The 22950-nt window shown below is 41.2% G+C and overlaps 1 protein-coding gene across 5 annotated transcripts in view; it reads left to right on the top strand.

Moving 5' to 3' along the window:
* Window positions 1-1551: 1551 nt before the first annotated feature.
* The window catches only part of kmt2d (lysine (K)-specific methyltransferase 2D), a 230807-nt gene continuing 209408 nt past the window's right edge, over window positions 1552-22950 (top strand). For 4 of the 5 annotated variants that reach the window (XM_080217863.1, XM_080217861.1, XM_080217862.1 and 1 more), the window contains exon 1: window positions 1552-1715. The gene's annotated coding sequence lies outside the window, so the exon portion shown is untranslated. Of the gene's footprint in view, window positions 1716-21543; window positions 21631-22950 lie in introns of all 5 variants that reach the window. The other variant, XM_080217859.1, reaches the window with a different exon arrangement.

Raw genomic sequence — 22950 nt, 5'->3', positions numbered from 1 at the left:
CTTGTAGAACCAATATTCAATGGGGTAGGGTGTGTGTTCATCCTGTGGTTAGGAAAATGGCAGCAATACATTCACACTTTTTTGGTAAATTGTGCTGTCTACCTTTATCGGTTATCTAATTCTCTTCGATGGGAGTTGATTTTCAGGCTGACTGAGCTGGTGGTGGAAATGAGATACGCAGAATTATCATTGGACTGCAGTTCTCCCTCCCAATAGCCATACAAGTGAATGCCTTGAAAGGGATTGGATGGCCCTCACTAAGGAAGCAGTAGGAATCTGTCTACATTGTGTGGTCTACCTACCCTAAGAATGGTTTGATTCACTAAATTACGTGCTAGGAAAACGACTGGATTGGCTTGTGCTCAATTTCAGTTCAGATATGATTGTCTCCAGCTTTGGAAATAAGGGAAATATAGCTGGGGTTCCTGTTTGTGATCAGTATGGATCACAGGCCTGTTTGTGATCAGCAGGTCTGACAGCATCTGTGGAGAGAGAATAGAGCCAAGTCTGGGTGATCCTTCATCAGAGCACTACTTGTGATCTTGGAGAAAACTATTTTCCCTGGGTTAAAGCATCTAAAATAGGGTGACGTGAATTTAAGGTAATGAGGACAAAGGAAAAGAGCAAAAGAAATGTAGACCATTAGGACATGGAATACCTACTGTAAATAGGGTGGTCGTGGAATTGATAACACAGCTTTGTTAAAAGGGAAGTGGGCAAACATTTTAGGGATATGGAGAATTAGTACTGGCCTATTGCACTAAATGGCTTCCTTACATGTTGTAAAATTATATCCAACAAGATTAACTGCCTGGGTAAAGGGCAGAAGGACTACTGACACTTGTGGAACTGTATCTGAGTAGCAGACATCAATCTCAGGAGACCAAAGGTTAAAAATGTGAAAGGGGAGGGGGTGAGAAAGAAGGTAAATAAAGCCAGTTTATGATGATTTAAAATGGACAGATACTCTGCATTTATTCATTTCCTAATCTCAAATACACAATACCTACCCCTTCGTCCCGTGTAGATGGCTCCGATGAAATGTAGCTGCAAGCAAACATCAGATTACAGTCTGATAGCAAAGCATATCATCGTCCAGCACATTCCACAGCTGGGAAGGGGAACGGGGGGGAGGGGGGTAGGGGTGTCCATGTTTTTAAAATACATCTTTTCAAGTTAAAAAGAGCGATTTCTTCCTCTGCCTCTCTTTAGAAGTAAGATAAATGAGTAGAAGTCACCCCAAAACTCTAGGTTTCCAATCCTCTAAATCCACGTTCCGCTTTAAACGGGAGATTTTAAACTCTGCGGATGACTACACGTCGAAACGCTGCTGCGAACGACTTGGCCGACCCACCGTCCCCCTAAAAATAATATCTCCGTCAAGCCCATACTTCTTTATTTTGAAAAAATAAAATCCCAAACCGAGCTTTAAAAATAAGGACATGAACAAAATAGTCAAAGGTGGTTAACATCGGCGTCTTCGGCTCAAATGCCGGAAGCAGGCGGCAGTCGAGTGCGCGGGATTATTTTCCTTTCTCAGGGTTTCCAAGATGGCCGTTCGCTTCAAGTATTTCTGTTTCCCGACAGGGATTTTATAGATTTAAAAATTAAAATTACATTCGAAATTAAGGCCCCCCACTCCTCAGAAAAAAAACAAGAGATTTCCCAATAAACTTACCGAATATTAAAGTGGAGCGAGCGAGGATGGAGTGAAAGTGAGTGAATATAGTTAACTGGAAGCTTGATTTTTAAATTTTTTAAAAAATGGGGTCAAGAAGGAAGTGAATCGAAAGGTGCGAATTATTAGTATTATTGAGGATGAAATAAAAGTGTGGGGAAAGAGGGGGTGCGTGTGTCTTATGTGGCGGGGAAAGGCTTTTTCGATGCATTTGAGATATGTGCAAATAAATCATTTTGTCTTCCTGCTCGGCTTTGCAACCGGTTGGGAGTCGGCCTGTTGTTGGGCGCTAATCAAAGAATCCGTTAATTTAAAATGTATAAACACAGCCTTGGGAGTTAGCTATCGAAGCAGACATGTTTGAAAACATGCTGGACCTTTCTTGGGGTGCAATTTGCCTCTCGAAAAATTGGATCCCTTTAAAGGTGAGTGAGTGCGCGCCCAGGGGATTAAGAGTTCCTCATGTAAATTATATGGGGGGGGTGAATAAAGGGGAAAATTATGGATTTGAATGCACCTTCTTCGTTCTTAAATTTAAAAACACCGAACTGCATCTTTTTAAGTCTGGGGAACGTTTGTCCCTTGTATTTCCCTCTGCCCTTGTGCATCATCCTGCGGGTGGTTTCAATGGGACAGGGTGTTTTTGAAAAAAAATAAAAATCCAGCTAGTTATCACATCAAAATGTGGGTCAACATTCGGATGCATTCTCCCGCTAATTTGCAGAGATTATCACAGACTATATGCTGTATTGAGACATTTTCGATCAGAATCTTTGTGAACAAGTTTACACGACAGTATTTAATGCACTTAGAAGTCCTGGCATTTTAAAAAACACAATCCTTATATCATCCGGCATTAATCGCTTTTGTAAAATATCTGGATGATGAAACTAGGTTTTGGGAAGTGCATTAACAGTATTTGAATCGAATGACAAGCCTGAACTCTTTATGTTTTATTTTATTTTTTCAAAAATGTTTTGTCATATTTTGGTGCAGCGCTATTAGATTTTGGGAAGTGGAAAACTGTAACACTTAAATTTTAATGGTATTTAATTTAAATAATTCCCTGCCACACCGTGGGGTTATTCAGAACATTTCATCAGCTTTGGGATGACTTTCCGTTGGCGGGGAAAGAAAAGTAACTGGTAGATCGGTTGAAATGTTGTGATTTGTGAAAGTCCTGAAAGTTTGTAGTTGTATTTTGTTTGCAAGTCGGAAGTGGGGGTGGGGGTGTGTCTTCTTGGCCCTGATTTTGGAGAGAGGCGCTACGTGGTTCATAAGTGGGGACTAACAAAAGGTTCGCTTGAATACTGTAATTGAATCCATTCGGATAATCATAAATCGTTTCAAACTGTTTATTTGAGACATTTCATTTCACGCGGCATCAAAATCGCAATCAAATAGCCCAGCGGATTAATATATTCATTTTTGGCTAAAATCAGGAACTATAATTTGAATAAAAGGTTTATTAAATCACTAACGGGCTCAATTTAATTAAAACATGTACAACCGTTCCCTGACCAACATAAACTGGAGGATTATAGAGAAACTCTCTTCGTTTCACACTCCTCAAACGAAGTGAATTCCCATGAGATTTTTCTAATTTTGTTTTATTGTATGCTGGATTATGGACGCATTCCTAACCGCTTTAAGAAATTAATGGAAGAGACCATTTTAAATTTAGAAATCTTTAGGCTTATGAGACTTCAGAGTCAATAACGTGGAATCATTTGCGTTTATGAAAAATTCTTATTTTGATGAAATCTGTGTACGTTGGTTTGCAAAAACTGCTCGTGGCACCATTTGGATAAAGTACTAATTGAAAATGCTTAGAAAAATAAGCTTACAGAAAAATGATCCACAAAAATATAATGCTAAAGCCTATTGTTTTCAATTCACTGTAATTGAAATAGGCTATCTATGAACTTAACTCAATAGTTTAATAACTGAATTGGTTTCTGAACCCACCACCCCATCTTGTAATAGAACACTGCCTTCCATGTACTGTTCTGTACTTTTTAAATTGAACTTCTGTTGTGTTACCAGCACTGCAATTGCAGCTGGAGTCCCTGCTGCATAATGGTAAGAAAAATACAAAATGTATTTTCAATATTGCTTAATTGTGTGTAGATAATGAATGGTCCTGCATAAAAAGTTGTAGTTCATGCTGGTGAAGAGAAATTATGCTGCTATCCACAACAATTTTGAGCTGTACTTTTGGGCTTTACTACCTTTGAATCGTAATCCAGTAGTTCACTGCCAGATATTGTTTAGATGCTTTAATACCGGCACTTGTTAGTTACATATCTAGGGAGAGTATATATTAATATACTGGCTCTCCGTATTTGCATTTTTACAACCAACTTCCTTATCGCAAAGGCAGAATCGTAGACCTGTATTTTCATTGGCTTGTGATATTGTCTGGATAAAGGGGCTGGTGTGTGGATGCCAGTCTTCTGCAATTAATTAATCTTCTGCAGCTAGTTTCATTAATTTATTGAGACAAGTGTGTATGTCTTGGAGCCCTGGGCTTTGGACTTTTTCTTTAAACAACGTAAACATTTTACAAATTGTAAGTATGCGCTTTGTCCTCTTTTTCTAGATGTTGCTGTAGAGCCGCATTTAATATTCATACATATATCACTGGATAGCAATTGGCAGCAAATATTTTTATCCAAGGGCAAAGCTCAATTCTAGTTCTGTCATCGGTTGATAATAACCGACGAAGGAACCAAAGGACCCTTTCTGGTCTACATCACTCAGTACCACCACACCTCTTGCATCTACCCATTGCTTCTTCCAAATGTTATTGAAAGTTTTCTTTGTCCACCCTTTTTTTCCTTCAAGTTATTGTTTTCTTGCCAAGATGTGCTGTGGGTGCTCTGCTACCTCAGCCATTCATGTAAGCACCTTGATGTGAATGTTTGTGAGCTATTCTATGATTGAGGCATCGTAATCGAACAAAGATTTTGTTCTTCTCCATTGTTCATACACATGGATTCCCTGTAACAGTTACTGGATTGCTATCTAGAGCAAGAACACTGTATGGCTTTTCTACTTTCCAAGCAATATGTACTGAGGCTAATTGTAGCACCCAATTACTGCTTAAGAGTTAATCAGAAACTAGGTTTTAAACTTGGAATGTTCCTGATTTCAATGGTTCACCTAACTATAAATTCACTCATCGGAGGATTTCATTGATTGCTACAAACATATAGGATGTAATTTTAAAATGTTACAGAGGCATTATTATCATCATCAAAGGCTTGCAATTTGAATTTAATTTATATTAGTGACTAGCTTAAGGCTATCACCATGGCAATGTACAACTGGATGAAAATGGTCTTGATAAGCACCTTTTGGTTCAATTGCTACAGGCGGTGTATAGGTCAGAGGGACTCCAGGTGCTCAGATGTTTCCTTTACTTTCCTTTCTTGGCCTTACCTCCTCTTATCTATGTCACCTACTCCAGTCTTACAACCTTCCAAAAACTTTGCATTCCTCCAACTCCGGTGTTCCACAATCCCCCATTTCATTGATGGCTGTGCCTTTAACTGTTAGGCTATAAACAGTGGCAAGTAGAACGCAATGTGAGCATGTGTAAGGTCATCCATTTTGGACTCAAAAAGGATGAATCAGGGTATTTTCTAAATGGTGAGAAATTGGGGACTGCAGGGGAGCATCGGGATTTAGGTGTCTATGTACACAATTCAACGTGCACGTAGCTGAAATATTTTCTGCATTTTCTTCTTTTACTACATGGATGATGGCACGGTGGTGAGCACTGCTGCCTCACAGCATTAGGGACTCGGGTTCAATTCTAACCTCAGGTGACTATGGCATTTGCATGTTCTCCCTATGTCTGCGTGGTTTTCCTCTGTGCTCTGGTTTCCTTCCATACTCCAAAGACGTGCAGGTTAGGTGGAATGCCCGTGCTAAATTGCCCCTTTGTGTCACAAAACGCGTAAGTTAGGAGAATTAGTGGGGTAAATGTGTGGTGTTACGGGGATAAGGTGGGGGGGGGGGGGGGCTAGGCCAGGGCAAGGTACTTTCAGAGAGCCAGTGCAGACTCGATGGGCCGAATGGCCTCATGCACTGTAGGGATTCTATGACCTCTGCTTTTAATCACTTGAGTTTGAGGCACTCTAATCATGGTATTTAAAATGATAAGATTCAATATGGTAGACATGGGGAAGCTATTTCCACTCATGGGCGCTCCAGAACAATCCAGAAGTGGGTATAATCTTAAATTAGAGGAGGCCATTCAGGAGTGAAATTAGGAAGCTATTTTTCAAACAGTGTATTTGAAATCTGGCATTTGCTCCCCAAAAGGCTGTGAACGGTGGGTCAATTGAACCTTTTTTAGTGTAATGATATCAAGGGATATGGAACAACTGGTGGAAAGGATTTTAAAAAAAGGCTTTTGAAAAGAAAATTCCAGGCAAATCGTGCACTCAGTATTGTTTCTGGAAGTCCACCACAACTTTTACAACCATTTATCAGCACTTTTTATTTTTTATAGTTTTGTATGAGGACCCCACTCTTGGATGGTTTCTAAAAATAACCTGGATACCTTTCCCTAGGAGCCTGTGCCCTAAGTTAATTGGTCTGGTTTTGGAAAATTCAGGTTAGGAAATTAATTCCTGCTGGTTGTGCGGTTTTAGTTTGAAAATATAGCATCATGAATGTAGGTGTTAATGCGCAGAAAAGTGTATTATGTTGATTTTTTTGCTGAGTAGCAACTTAATAAATAATGGCATGCCATAAAGAATGAGTAAATTCTTTTGATTGAGGTGCCCTTTCCACTTTCCTGTTTCGCCCCCTTCTCTTCTAAGAGCACTGATTCAGCTTTTATATCTTGTCCAAATGATCATTCTTTGTGTGTGTGTGTGTGTGTTGGTAGGCCATTGGATTGGAGGAGACATTGAAGCTAAGTCAAATTTCTGTCCATAGCTCATATTCAAGTGCACGCTTTCCAGCAGAGAGACATGGGAAGCAGACAGCGGGAACCTTCGAATTTTCTTCCCCTTACCCCAATTGCAGTACAATCGCCCTCTTCCTGGTTGAGATCAAGTGCTGCATAGATTCCAATTGGACTTGGGACTGACTTGGTCTTTATGGTGCAGACCAACAGCTGGTAGGGTATTTACAGAATTTTCTTGTGTTGTTAATATGTTGGTTTAGTGCCAGTTTCATGTGAGGCATAATTATAATAATGCCCTGCTTTATTAAAATGGGAGCTGATTCATCTGTCAAAAATTCAAATCTTGTTTTCACGAGAAATAGTCCAATTTAATTCAAGGTCACTGTAACCCATCAGAAGAGGTGGCCACAGACCAAGGACCAGTGGGAGGGATGTATATGAATGGGTAGGTTAACTGCAGTGCGGCATATTCTGAGTACCTGTCGCTGTTTCTCTGTCTAACAAGTATAACGTTTTGGATATTGTTGGGGCGGGGAGGGACTCACCAGGGGTAAGCCATGGGATACAGGTCTCTGGCACAGAGTCTGCCCCTGTGGCTTATAAGGGAAGTGGGGAGAGGAATAAAGCATTAGTCATTGGGGACTCCACAGTTCGGAGGATAGATAGGAGATTCTGTGGGAACGAGAGAGAATCACGGTTGGTGTGTTGCCTCCCAGATGCTGGGGTCCGTGATGTCTTGGATCTTATTTTTGGGATCCTTAAGGGGTAGGGGCACCAGCCTCAAGTCATGGTCCACTTAGGCAACAAAGACATAGGTAGGAAAAGGGATGGGGCTGTAAGACAGAAATTCAGGGAGTTAGGTGGAAGCTTAGAGCTAGAACAGAGTTGTTATCTTTGGTTTGTTACTCATGCCACGTGCCAGCAAGGAGAGGAATAGGGAGAGAGAGCAGTTGAATACGTGGCTACAGGGATGGTGCAGAAGGGAGGGATTCGGATACCTGGATAATTGGGGGTCATTCTGGGGTAGGTGGGACCTCTACAAATGGGATGGTCTACACCTGAACCTGAGGGGTACCAATATCCTTGGGGGGAAATTTGCTAATGCTCTTAGGGAGGGTTTAAACTAATTCAGCAGGGGGGTGGGAACCTGAATTGTAGCTCCAGTGTACAGGAGGTTGAAAGTGGTGAGGTCGTGAATAAGGTTTTACGGTCGCAGGAGTGTACCAGCAGGCAGGAAGGTGGTTTGAGGTATGTCAGGAGCATCTGGAAAGGTGGGTGAACTTGCAGCATGGGTTGATAGTTGGGACTTCGATGTTGTGGCCATTTTGGAGGCAGGGACAGGAATGGTTGTTGCAGGTTCTGGGGTTTAGATATTTCAGTAAGATCAGGGAAGATGGTAAAAGAGGGGGATGTGTGGCATTGTTAGTCAGGGACTGTACTACGGATGTTTGATGAGGACTTGTCTAGTGAGGTAGTATGGGCTGAGGTTAGAAACAGGAAAAGAGAGGTCACCCTGTTGGGAGTTTTCTATAGGCCTCCGAAAAGTTCCAGAGATGTAGAGGAAAGAATTGCAAAGATGATCCTGGATAGGAGCGAAAGTAACAGGGTAGTTGTTAATGGGGGATTTTAACTTTACAAATATTGACTGGAAAAGCTATAGTTTGAGTACTTTAGATGGGTCAGTTTTTGTCTCGTGTGCAGGAGGGGTTCCTGACACAATAAGTAGATAAGCCAACAAGAGGTGAGGCCACATTGGATTTGGTACTGGGTAATGAACCAGGCCAGGTGTTAGATTTGGAGGTAGGTGAACACTTTGGTGATAGTGACCACAATTCGGTTACGTTTACATTAGCAATGGAAAAGGATAGATATATACAGCAGGGCAAGAGTTATAGCTGGGGGAAAGGAAATTATGATGCGATTAGGCGAGATTTAAGATGCATAGGATGTGGAAGGAAACTGCAGCCGATGGGCACAATTGAAATGTGGAGCTTATTCAAGGAACAGCTGTTGCGTGTCCTTGATAAGTATGTACCTGTCAGGCAGGGAGGAAGTGGTTGAGCAAGGGAGCCGTGGTTTACTAAAGAAGTTGAATCGCTTGTGAAGAGGAAGAAAGAGACCTATGTCAAGATGAGACGTGAAGGCTCAGTTAGTGCACTTGAGAGTTACAAGTGAGCCAGGAGGGGACATGAGAAGTCTTTGACAGGTAGGATCAAGGAAAACTCTATAAAGTTTTCTATAGGTATGTCAGGAATAAAAGAATGACTAGGGTAAGATTAGAGCCAGCCAAGGACAGTAGTGAGAAGTTGTGTGTGGAGTCCGAGGAGATGGGAGAGGCGCTAAATGAATATTTTTCATCACAGGAAAAAGACAATGTTGTCGAGGAGAGTACTGAGATACAGGCTATTAGACTAAACGGGATTGAGGTTCATGAAGAGGTGTTAGCAATTCTGGAAAGTATGAAAATAGGTAAGTTCCCTGGGCTGATGGGATTTATTCTCGGATTCTCTGGGAGACTAGGGTGGAGATTGCAGAACCTTTGGCTTTGATCTTTAGGCTGTCATTGTCTACAGGAATAGTGCCAGAAGACTGGAGGATAGCAAATGTCCCCTTGTTCAAAAAGGGGAGTAGAGACAACCCTGGTCATTATAGACTAGTGAGCCTTACTTCTGTTGTGGGCAAAGTTTTTTGGAAAGGTTTATAAGAGATAGGATTTATAATCATCTAGAAAGGAATAATTTGATTAGGGATAGTTAGCGTGGTTTTGTGAAGGGTAGGTCATGCCTCACAAACCTTATTGAGTTATTTGAGAAGGTGACCAAAGAGGTGGATGAGGGTAAAGCAGTTGATGTGGTGTACATGGATTTCAGTAAAGTGTTTGATAAGGTTCCCCACGGCAAGCTGTTGCAGAAGATACGGAGGCATGGGATTGAGGGTGATTTAGCAGTTTGGATCAGAAATTGGCTAGCAGCAAGAAGACAGAGGGTGGTGGTTGATGGGAAATGTTCATCCTGGAGTTCAGTTACTAGTGGTGTACTGCAAGGATCTGTTTTGGGGCCACTGCTGTTTGTCATTTTTATAAATGACCTGGGTGAGGGAGTAGAAGGATGGATTAGCAAATTTGCAGATGATACTAAAGTCGGTGGAGTTGTGGACAGTGCGGAAGGATATTGCAGGTTACAGAGGGACGTAGATAAGCTGCAGAGCTGGGCTGAGAGGTGGCAAATGGAGTTTAATGTGGAAAAGTGTGAAGTGATTCACTTTGGAAGGGGTAACAGGAATACAGAGTACTGGGCTAATGGTAAGTCACTTGGTAGTGTGGTTGAGCAGAGAGATCTCGGTGTCTGTGTGCATAGATCCCTGAAAGTTGGCACCCAGGTTGATCGGGTTGTTGAGAAGGCGTAAGAAGGTGTGTTAGCTTTTATTGGTAGAGGGATTGAGTTTAGGAGCCATGAGATCATGTTGCAGCTGTACAAAACTCTGGTGCGGCTGCACTTGGAATATTGCGTATGGTTCTGGTTGCCGCATTATAGGAAGGGTGTGGAAGCATTGGAAAGGGTGCAGAAGAGATTTACAAGGACGTTGCCCGGTATGGTGGGAAGGTCTTATGAGGAAAGGCTGAGGGACTTGAGGCGGTTTTTGTTAGAGAGAAGAAGGTTAAGAGGTGTCTTAATAGAGGCATGTAACATGATCAGAGGATTAGATAGCATGGATAGTGTGAACCTTTTTCCCTCAGATGGAGATGGCTAGCACAAGGAGACCTAGCTTTAGATTGAGGTATAGGATAGATGTCAGAGGTAGGTTCTTTACTCAGGAGCAAGAGCGTGGAATGCCCTGCCTGCAACAGTAGTGGATTCACCAACATTAAGGGCATTTAAATGGTCATTGGATAAACATATGGATGATATTGGAATAGTGTAGGTTAGATGGGCTTTGGATTGGTTGGCGCAATATCGAGGGCCGAAGGGCCTGTACTGCGCTGTTATGTTCTGTGTTCTACCTGAATAACAAGACCACTGCTAGCTGTTTCTATAGGGTTGCAGCTGCATTCTCTTGCTTCAGTGATTTTTGTTCTGACTTTGCATTAAACCTAAGGCAAGAATATTATAGTTTGGATATGAATAATTCCAACATAAAGTACTATCCTCCCATCTTTCTAATCAAATATTAAGTAAATGTTATGTTGCAGGAAATATTCGTGAATACCTCTTTGTAACTTTATGCTCCCATTTATGTTGTTTACTCTGCCATCCAACTTGGTATCAGCAACAAATTTATAAATATAGTGAAAAGCTGAAGCCTTGGTGTAGTTCCCTGGGCGATACATAGTCACACCATGTTAATTGGAGTAGACCTCCATTATTCTCTTATCTCTTAGAAGTAATCCCAGAAGAAACAGCACAGTGCCACAGTGGTTGGCGCTGCTGCCTCACAGCACCAGGGACCTGGGTTCAATTCCCAGCTTGGGTGACTGTGCGGAGTTTGCTCGTTCTCCCCGTTTCTGCGTGGGTTTTTCCCCACAGTCCAAAGATGTGCGCATTGGCCATGATAAATTGTCCCTTGGTGTCCCAAGATGTGTATTTTAGGGGGATTAGCGGGGTAAATACTTGGCATTACGGGGAATAGGTCTGGGTGGGATTTCCCCTTCGTGTCGGGGGATTACGTGGGGTTACAAGGATAGTGCCTGGGTGGGATTGTCGTTGGTGCAGACTTGATGGGCCGAATGGCCCCCTTTTTGCACTGTATGGATTCTTTGTATGTAAATCCCAAATCATATCCATAGCTTGCTTTCAATTCCATTCCCTATAATTTTTGCAAACAATCCCTTGTATGGAACCTTCTGGAAGTCCTTATAAATAATAGTCATTGACACTTCCTCATCTATCATGTTAGTAACCTGCTCAAAAAAAATCAACTGTTAAATTTGTAACAAATATGTCACACTGTGGTTTCCTCTGGCCAGTTTACATTTGCCCAGGTGCTCAGTCACTGTTCTTAAATACAGACTGTGGCAACCTATAAGCAATATGTGATCCTTGACAAATGGGGTAGATTTTAAGGTTGATGCCTATAACGTGGGGAAATATAATAAAAGAACATCAGTGAGCTGGCAAATATTCCTCAGCTTTTGATCAATAATTGGGAGGAAGTATTTTATGATGAATGTACTGTATCTTTTGTAGATTTTCCTAGTTAGTAGTGGCAATGACTAATGTGATTCTAAGCTGTACTGGCAAGGTCTGAAGTTCAATTCCTGATTAGCAGCTAGGTCTCAGCTGGGCAAGCAGTTTGAGGTGTTACAGTCGGCCAGTGAACTATGAGGGAGGAATAATTAGCTGCAGTTAATGCTCCTCTGGAAAAGCATTGCTTTTGCATACTGAGTGTCTGGTAAGGGCAAGATTGGGCTTGTTTGTGATGAATAGTTGAATAGCCTGCCCATGATCGGTTCAATAACACAAAACTTGTGTTTATGTAGCACCTTTAAAGCATTCCAAGGTGCTTCACAGAAGCATAATTGGATAAAATTCTACACCAAGTCAAAGGAAGAGATAATAGGGTTGATTGAAAGTTTGATCGAAGGTGGAATTTATGAAGGCTCTGAAGAGAAGACAAGACTAATTTTAAGGATGGAATTTGACTTTAAGGCATGGGTAACATAATTGCACAGCTATCAGAATGGGAGATGTATAAGCGGCCAAAGTTGGAGGAACACCGTTTTCCAAAGGTTGCAGGGCAAGAAGAGGTTAAGATAATTAGGAGTAGTGAGGCTATGAAGTGATTTTAAACACCAGGTTGAGCAGTTTTCATTTGGGGCGTTGGGGCCTAGAAGCCAGCATCAGTCATCACGTATAGGAATGATGGCTGAATGGAACTTTGCTACCCATATTCAAATGCAAAGAAAGTTCATGGAGGATGATAGCTAGTCAGAAGGGTGTTGGAATAGTTGGGCCTAATGTTGATAAAGGGGTGGATGAAAGTTTTTTGACAGAAGGGCTGAAACAGAGGAGAACACTGTGGTATTGCAGAGGTGGAGGTAATGAAGAGAATACTGGGCCAGAAACTCAGCCTGGGATCGAAAAGGTAAAACTGTTCTGTCATCTTGGGCACATGGAGCTGAATCATCTCTTTGGATGATATTGCTAAGGGGCAGCATATAGACAGCAGCTGCATGGATAGATGCTTGGAGGACTTCAGACATGACCTTTGGAGGGGGATGAGCACAAGTGCTGGAGATACTTTGCCTATCATTGCATAGATAGGAGTGCAAGCACTGACTTGGATAAAGCAGAGATGTTGGAAGGAAGATAGTGTGGTGACCATATGAAAGGCAATAGAAGTCAAGAGAACAGAAGGAGGGATCGGGTATTATGGGCATGACCATAGCTACGAAATTTTGTAACTGATTAGGGCTGTTATGAAAGAAAACCTGAGTGGAGATATTCAAAAATAGGGATGTCGAAAGATGGACGTTGATTTGGGAGGTGACAACACTTTCAAGGACTTTGGTGAGGAACTGGAGATTGATGATGGAGTGGTAGCTTGCAAGGAGAGATGGATGAAGAGTGGATTTTTAAAGGAGGTATGATGACGGTGGCTTTGAAAGTGAGGGGAGCAATATCTGACGAGAGGGAAACATTTGAAATAGTTTGTATATGGATTGGGATCAGGAGGGAATCCTTTAATTCTGAGGATCTACATTTAGGAGATATGGGGAGATTATTTGAAGATGGAGCAAAGGAAATGCTTTTGATGTTCACTTTCTCCTTTAAAGGTGAATGAAAAAATTGTTTGTATCAAGTGGGTGGATATGTAGATATTTTGTATTGTGAACAAACATACATGTTTAAATTAAGAGCTGGAGCACCAGCCGGTTAACAAAGCCATTACGTGCATCAGGGAATAGTGGTGGCCTCTGTCCACTGTTATAGGCTGTACTCCCTTTTCTGTTACCTGAGAAACCTTTTTTTGATCTGTTTGCACTTCAGTCTCATGCTCCTGGTTTACGGGCACCCAGTGGGGAGGGGGGGCTTAGAAGGTAGAGGACCTGCTCCTGGGCCTGGCCAGAGTCGCTATAAATAAGGTCCAGGCAGTGGGCAACCGAGGGGCTGTCCAACCCAACTGTCAGCCCCTCTACCATTGCTGCATTCGTGTCCGGGTGTCCCTGGAGAGAGAGCATGTGGAGTCCGTGGGCACCATTGAGGCCTTCCATGCCTGTTGGGCCCCATAGGAGCTGGGGTATTATCGACCTTCTTAATCATGTTTTTATTTGATGTTTTTAAGTTTCCTTTACACTTTGGTTTATTTTGTTTGGGGCAGCTCCCCCTCGTTTTAAGGGCTGCCCCTTTTACTTTGTCCCTCAGTTTATTTGGTTTGCCAAAAACATGCCACCTTATTTTTTTCTTGATTTTTGAAACTTCCATGTAGTTTAAATAGTGTAGTTTCCTGAATTTTGTACGTAGTTAATCAGATTAATTATCAGTCTTCCCAAAAATAATAAATGGATATTGTGAGATTCATCCAAACTAGCAAGTTTGGCAGATGACAGAGCTTAATGATACTTAAATATCTAATCTTACCTGGTGTCTCGGTTTATAGCGAGTCCTGTGTAAATAAAACAACCCAACCTGCATTTGTCTTTAACAGTGGTGACAACCAATATGTTATGAGCACATCATGGTTTCACTCTTAACAAATTGTTAATTTGGCATGGCAAGAAAGGTTGTCTTATTTATGTCAAGAGGCTGAATAGACCTGCCATAAGATAAATTGTCCAATGGTAAATTTGTGCATCATCTCTGGGATGAGAGTACATGGTCAACTGTTCACTACTCAACTAGGCTGGAGCCCAGTTAAGGAACAAAAAGCTAGCCTACTCGCGCAGACTTTCAGTGCAATAGGTTTCTTCAGGTGAAAAGCAAAAGGTGCTAACTGTACTGGAGATGCAGTTTTGTATTGGTGAATGTTCCAGAGAATTGTCCTTTTTCTGCTGTCTTGAAGGAGTGGCTTGCTGAGGTGAGGTTCCTAAAGAGTTTGCTTTCCCTTTGGGGCTTCTACTCCCCTGAATGCAGCTAGTTAATTGAGCACACACACAGGTTTGAACCTGGGATCTTACTGATTAGTATAGCTCAGTTACTCATTGGATAGATAAAACTGCTAAACTATTGGGAAAGTAGTTCTCTTTAACCAGTTTACTTATCTTCAGCTAGAGGCACTGTATTATGTATCATATAGAATAAACTGATGGATTTAATGGTCTGCTATGGACATATTAATTCAGTGCCTGCCTATGGTGAGATATGTGTGGCTATCTAATCTTAAGAGACTATTTGGACCAGGTTATTTGTGTTGACACTCTCTGCTACATGTATTGTCCATATGTGTATTTCATGTGCCTTGTTTATTGTGTGCTGCTGTTTGTTCGGCTCACTTTTTAAAACAAAAGTCTGCACTTGAAAGGCAGAAGGGTGGACATTGAGTGGGAATACAATGTTGAAGATATTATGTAAAGGTGAGAGTTTGGAAGATACGTAAGGTGGGGAGTAAAGTTTCAATTGCACATTGTTGTGAGAAAGAATTACAGATGGTCAGGGTGTGTATCTGGTAAGATTGACCTCTTCTGGAGTGGAGAACAAGCAGAAATTTAGAGTGTGAAGGCAGAACAAAGTTATAGAGGACTTCAAAAGTTTGTTTAAAATAGGCTCAATGTTGTATAAGTTCTTTCTGTCTGCAAAAAAATAGGGTCTTGAATTAATATATGTAGCTTGCATTACATGCAAATGTGCCACACTGCGAAGCTGACTATCTCAAATAGGTTATCAGTGTAACTTTTAGTACATTGAAGAACATTTGCTAAATAATCCTCAGTTGCAGAATCACATCCATCTTGGACATTGTGCTTTCAGTTTTGCAAGCATGGGCTGGTTGGGTGTGGTTTCTCCTTTGCTCACTGCAAACAGCAGAAGGGACACACTGATACAATCTGTCAGTCTTTGGGGCATATGATCTATCTACACACCTGGCTTCACCCTGGCATGTTCATATACCACATTACTATTTTGTATGATAGGCAGAATGTCTTTTTGGCTTTTTTCAAAATTAATTTCTGATATGTGGGTGTTGCTGGTGAGGCCAGCATTTATTGCCCATTCCTAATTGTCTTTATGAAGGTGGTGGTGAGTTGCCTTCTTGAGCAGCTGTAGTCCATGTGGTGTAGGTTCACCCACAATGCTATTAGGAAGGGAGTTCCAGGATTTTGACCTCGCGATTGAAGGAACAGTGATATATTTCCAAGTTGGGTGATTGACTTGGAGAGGAACTTCCAGATGGTGCTTTTCCCATGTCTGTTGCCCAGTCCTTCTAGATGGTAGTGGTCATGGGTTTGTAAGGTGGTGCATAAGGTCTCTTGCTGACTTCCTGCAGTGCATCTTATAGCTGGTACACACTGCTGTCATTGTTCATTGGTGGAGGGAATGAGTGTTTGTGGGTTCGTTGTGGGTGCTTTGTCCTGGCTGATAGCAAACTTCTTGGGTGTTGTTGGAGCTGCACTCATCTAGGCAAGTGGAGATTATTCCATCACACTCCTGATTTGTAACTTGTAAATGGTGGACAGGCTTTGTGGTGTCAGGCGGTGAGTTACCTGCTGCAGGATTCCTAGCCTCTGACCAGCTCTTGTAGCCACAGTATACTTATGGCTCATCCAGTTCAATTTCTGGTCAATGGTGACCCCAAGGATGTTGATAGTGGGGGACTCAACTATGGTAATGCCATTGACTATCAAGGGTTGATGTTTGGATTCTTTCTTGTTGGTGATAGTCGTTGCCTGGCACTTATGTAGCATGAATGTTACTTGCTACTTGTCAGTTCAAGCCTGGATATTGTCCTGGTTATGCTGCATTCAGATATGGATTGCTTCAGTATATGAGGAAAAGCAAACGATGCTGAACATTGTTCAATCATGAGCAACCATCCCCAGTTCTGACCTCGATGGAAGGAAGATCATTGATGAAACAGCTGAGGATGGTTGGATCTAGAACACTACCCTGAGGAACTTTGACGACAGCATTCTGTTAGTAGTGAATATCACGCATGTTGCTGTTGCTTAGTAGTGATTTGAAAGGGTAAGTTGAGATACCTTGCCCATCCAGGAAAATCTGAGGTAGATTGGGTGCTTTTCAGCACCAGATAAGTGATGGCCTTAGGCCCATTCATGATTTTGTTCCATATACAACAGAAAATGATCTGAACAGGGTAGCCATTATCCCACAGGATGCCTTTTTATGTGCAAAATTTCAGCATCATAGTTTGCATGGTGAGCAAATGGCTTGGAGCCTATTTAGAAGGCTGTCAATAAAACCAATCGTATAACGTGTGAACTTTCAACCCTGAAAAGTGCTCCATCTACCTCAGATCACCCTGGCAAGGTATCTCAAAAAATTGAGCAACGGGCAGATCTCGTCTTTTCATGCTGCTAGTATGCAATAGCAACACTAGCAGTATTCGCCACTAACAAGATGCTGCCAAAAAGACATTCTGCCAATCATACGAGTAATGTGGCATATGAATTTCAGTGCCAGTGTAGTGCTAGGTATCTCGTTTGCATGTCCCAAAGATTGGCTGATAATATCAAACATCATGTCCCTTCAGTTGTTTGCAGTGAGCTAACCATACAGACCATACCCAAGCAGCCCATGCTTGCAAAACGTAAAAGTGTCCAACATTCTGTGATTGGACAAATATTTGCTAAATAATCCTCAATGTGCTAAAATTATGCTGACAACCAATTTAAGATTGTCACTCTGGCTTGCAGTCTGGCACATTTGTGTGTACTGGAAGTTGCATATATTAATACACGGGCCCTGTTTTTTACAGACAAAATGAACATGTACACACACCATGCCTATTTCAGCTAAACAAAATAAGTAATGGCTATTCACTAGTTCATTCCTCAGGGCAATGCCTTGACTAATCAGAGTCAAACTGCTTGGTTTAAAATTTCAAACAATGTTTAGCAGTTAACTGTCAGTCACCATTAACTGATGCATTATCTATAGCACCCCTTCTACCAATCAGAGTCCACTTACCAACTGATCAACACATTCTCGTACAATATAAAGTAGTTGTTTCTCCTGATTATTGGTATTCTTGGAATTGTCTTGATGAGTGCAAGGCTAAAAGCTTTGACAGGGGAGGAGCACTGGCATTGAAGTTGAAGAATACAGTCCTTGAAATGGACCTGATGTGCAGTTAAAAGCTGAGCATGATTGAAAGAGATATTGATATTGTACACCCAGAATTATAAATGCTGCAGCATCAAAACAGGTCATTTTACTCATTAAGCTATTTCTGGTGATTTTCTAAATGAGAACCACTTTACCCGATTCCATTCTCTTGCTTGCATTCATGCCCATTATGGTTGTCTTTTTCAAACATCTTTTTAAAAAGATATACGTATGGGCATTTCTTCAGGAGATGGCTAGCATGAGGGAGCATAGCTTTAAATTGAGGAGTGATAGATATAGGACAGATGTCAGAGGTATGTTCTTTGTTCAGAGAGTAGTAAGGGCGTGGAATGCCCTGCCTGCAACAGTAGTGGATTCACCAACATTAAGGGCATTTAAATGGTTATTGGATAAACATATGGATGATATTGGAATAGTGTAGGTTAGATGGGCTTTAGCTTGGTTTCACAGGTCAGTGCAACATTGAGGGCCGAAAGGCCTGTACTGTGCTGTTATGTTCTATATAATGGTAGAGGATGCCACACTCTTAACCACCCTCTACCTTAACATATATTTTGAAATGTCCCATTTAATTATTTTTGTTATCATAAAAATCTGCCATCTTGTCTCCTCATAAACTTTTGTTCCCATCCAGTGAAAGTAATCTAACCCTTTTTACCCTATCATAACTCTTCACAATGTTCACCAGACTAGGCAATCTATGCCTGTGGGAAACAGCTGTAATTTTTGAATTCTCTTTTTCATAACTGCAACCCAACATCCCAATGAATCTACAGCATCTTTTCTATTGCTTTTGTATCTTTCCTATAATGGGATGCAACCTAATCAATAAGAACATAAGAAATAGGAGCAGGAGTTGGCCATCTAGCCCTTCGAGCCTGCCCCGCCATTCAGTAAGATCATGGCTGATCGGAAGTGGATCAGTTCCATTTTCCCGCTTGCTCCCCGTAACCCTTAATTCCCCTGTCTATCGGAAACCTATCTACCCGTGACTTAAATATATTTAGTGAGGTAGCCTCCACCATTTCAACGGGCAGAGAATGCCAGAGATTCACCACCCTTTGAGTGAAGAAGTTCCTCCTCAACTCCGATCTAAACTGCCCCCCCTTATCTTAAGGCTGTGCCGTCTAGTCCTGCTATCCTTTCTAAGCGGGAAGAATCTCACTACCCTATCCATCCCCTTCATTATCTTATACGTCTCTAGAAGGATGAGGGGGGATCTTATAAACTCCAACGAGTACAGACCCAGTCTATTTAGTCTCTCTTCATAGGCCAACCCCCTCATCTCCAGTATCAGCCTAGTGAACCTCCTCTGCGCTCCCTCCAAGGCCAATATATCCTTCCGCAAGTGCGGCAACCAAAACTGCACACAATACTCCAGTTGCGGCCTCACCAGTACCCAGTACAGTTGCAGCAAGACCTCCCTACTTTTATATTCTATGCCCCTCGCTATAAAGGCCAACATTCCATTCGCCTTCTTGATCACCTGCTGCACCTGTCCTTGCGACTCGTGCACAAGGACCCCCAGGTCCCTCTGCACCGTAGCATGTTGCAGCTTTTTGCCTTTTAAATAATAATCTCTCCTACTATTATTTCTGCCAAAGTGGATAACCTCACACTTGCTAACATTATACTCCATCTGCCAGGTCCTTGCCCACTCGCTCAGCCTATCCAGATCTCTCTGCAAACTTTCCACACCCTCCATGCAATTTGCTTTTCCACTCATCTTCGTGTCATCAGCAAATTTTGTCACCCTACACTCAGCCCCCTCCTCCAGATCATCTATATAAATGGTAAACAGTAATCAAGTCTTGTGCTTGTTTAGCATCATCTTCTCTTATGACATTACCTGCTTATGCCGGCATCTTTTTAATTACTTTTTAAAAAGAAATTCACTTGGGGAAATAGGTGACGGTTGCAAGGCTACATTTTTTTTGTCCATCCCAGGTTGCCCCAAGAAGGAACTTTCCCCCAATATTTGACACTTCAACTGAGTGGCCATTTTTCATGTTATAACTGTGAAAGGCTAATTGTACATGGAAGGTAATCTGGATTAGCAACTGATTAAAGGGAAAGAAGCAGAAGAGGGTTAAGCTGTAAGGACTTCATAAACTAGGACAGGTATGTCTGAGTAATGCCCGATGAAACAAATGCTCTTGAATCCTGGCAATCTGGCCTTTGAAACTCAAGTAACTCGATCCTATTTGCTTTTATATTTCTTAATCACTGATTCTGTCCTGTTCAATTTGGTGGATGTAGAGATTTTGAAAAGGCCATCTTTAACACTGCTTCAATGATGGAGACCTAAGTCAGAGCACCCAGCACCTTTCCTATCAGTAACTTGTAAATTAATAGGAAAATTAATTTAAATTTTATTTGTGGCTGTCCCTGAGCTTTCTTGTATTTTTGTAGCCCAAACGTTTTGCTTGCTTTATTTAAGCACAAACATACATTGACAGAATGGATTTCGACATTTTGGACATCAATTTTAGAGACAGATTATCTTGTTTGTGTTATGTTGCTATTGGGAAAGGCTGCATTAACCTGTATCAAAAACAGAAAATGCTGGAAAATCTCAGCAGATCTGACAGTATCTGTGGGGGAAGAATAGAGCCAATGTTTCGAGTCTAGATGACCCTTCATTGTTAACCTGTGTATTTTGCACTTTCTGAAATTGCGATGTGTTCTGAAATTTCATCTTTCTGCTGTTCAGTGATTTGAAAGTTGATGAAATAAATGTTGGTGGAAAGAAAATGTTACAACAAAATGTTATTTGTTAACAAAATGTTTTGAAACCTTTGGGATGAATGTGACTATTTGGATGAGGACTTCATGTTGGGAGTTGGCTGTAGAGCTGTGTCCCACAGTTTTGTGTCAGGGTTGATTAAGATTTTACAGTTCCATGCCTCAATTGTATTTTGTGCATTGATGAGAGAAAATTGTTGTAAAACAGTTTTCTTTTTTCTGCTGCTCAGAGGTGGATTTAAGAACAATCAGTGGGTTTAGTGTTTTCAGTAAGGCACTGAGGTTTTGATTCAATGTAAGGAGTTTGGTACTGACCAAGACTGTACATACACTTGACTTTGGAGACTAGCACGATCACTGAACTGATGAAAGTGGGATTTTGCAGACAGTCTCAAGAATTCTCAATTTCAGTGCTTGGATATATTTTAATTAAGGTGAAGGAAAGCAAGCTTAGAGACTATTTCGCCCATCAAATCTTTTGAGGCAGCCCTGTTGAAATTGATCTCAGAAAATGTTATCAACAGTGTGAATTCCTGGAAGATCAAAAGTTGGATATTTTTACAGTATGGCTCAAATAAATGGAAGTCAAATGATGAACTGTATATTTAGTCTTCAGTTTATTTGCTGGACAACATCTCTGTATACTGGGCAACAAATGTGCTCTGGAGATGCATGCATTTGTTCAACTTGATGATGCATTTCTTCAGAAAACTTCACAACTTTTTGTTCCTCCCAGCAAGTTGCTTACCCATGGTGGAGTATAGTGGCCCTCTGGTATGTCCCCTCAAATGTGCATCCTTCATGTATGAGTCTAGTTGTTCAGCTATTTGTGGAGAGAATTATAGTGAAGTCCAATCCTGCCCCCTCCTGGTTCTAATTGGATGGCGAACCTTGTCTGAAGTCTAGGGGATTGTTATTTTTCTAATTTGCTAACTTTCTCCTCTCCTCTCCTGAAGGCATTGGTTCCTAACTGAAGTGCGATTCCATGGCTGTTGCTTCACAGAAAAATGGACAGAATAACAGAATCTGACCCCAACAAACTGGTAAAAATCCAGAAAATGCTTTACTCCCAAGGAATAGAAATGGGAATTTGATCTTTCCAATTACATACTCCAATTGTCAATGGGCAGAATCTTGGCATGTGATCTCCAAAGCACCAGTAAAAATTCTAGGATCACGTTTAATAAAAACAGAGCTTAACTTGATCAGACACCATAAACTAATGGCCCTTTTTTATTTTGCATGAGCCTCGATAGTGAGTATTGGCATGTTGGTAGCATCAGAAATAAGTTTGATTTTTGTCCTTGCTGATGTTCATGGATGCACACTTTTAGCAGAGCCAGTTATGGCAATTAGGAATGAAAACCTTGACCCATTTTCCTCTTTCTATGCCAGGGAATTTTTCTAATTTGCTAACTTTCTCCTCTCTTCTCACAGAAGTCTGAAATCAGCTAGCTTGATTGAAACTGGGACCTTCCTAGTGTCTGTTGTTAGATACTTGCACTAAAATTGGTGAGCCATCAGGGATGCCAGTGTGCTTTGATCACTTTTTTGTTTCAGGAGATGAATCATGTTCTTAAACACTTTCTACTTTGGATACCTTGTGTTAGCATTAGGCAATCCAAATTCATTTATTGCATGGATAAATTGCTGAATATAACTTCCTTTGACTCAAACTTAAAAGCCCTGTCTCCAATTATCAGTGAAATTTCTACTCCCCTTTGTAACATCACCAAGTAACATCATCTATTTGGACTGAATTGTGTTGCGCAACCTATACTCAATAGGAATTGGCTAAAGTTTGTCTAAAATGATTTTAGATTGGACTGCTAAAGCCAGCAGATAATGTTCTTGTGGGGGAGGGGGGGGATCCATATCCATATCCATATCCATATCCATATCCATATCCATATCCATACCCCAGAGATAAAAAGACACCGTGCAAAGCAACTCTACCACACTTGATTAAATTACAAAAGCTTTCTGAGAAGATAGAACCATGTTTCAGAAAAGATTTCTATCAACCATGTGCTTTTTCTTTTCTGTAGACATGCAAAAGTTTTACTTTAAACTTCATGTTTTGTACCTCTCTTAGATGACATATAGTACAAGCAGTGCATTGAGTGGGGGAATGATTTATCAATCAGTGAAAGTTACCTTGAGTATTACAAAGATCTGTTGTGTGATCTTTTGAATAATAATGCAGATGGTTTCTGTAATGTCAGTTTCTTTTGCTTAAAGTTTGTATTATTTAGTAATTTAATTTGCGCAGCCTCAATTAAATAGCAAATGAGGTTTTTAATTAAACACCAGGCAGTTAAAAAATAATTTAAATTAGGAGCACAGAAGTAGGATTCGGCCAT

Source organism: Carcharhinus amblyrhynchos, chromosome X, assembly GCF_965287045.1.
Source record: "Carcharhinus amblyrhynchos chromosome X, sCarAmb.v2.hapA, whole genome shotgun sequence".
In the NCBI taxonomy this organism is placed as follows: domain Eukaryota; kingdom Metazoa; phylum Chordata; class Chondrichthyes; order Carcharhiniformes; family Carcharhinidae; genus Carcharhinus; species Carcharhinus amblyrhynchos.
This window is presented reverse-complemented; position numbering and strand designations above follow the sequence as displayed.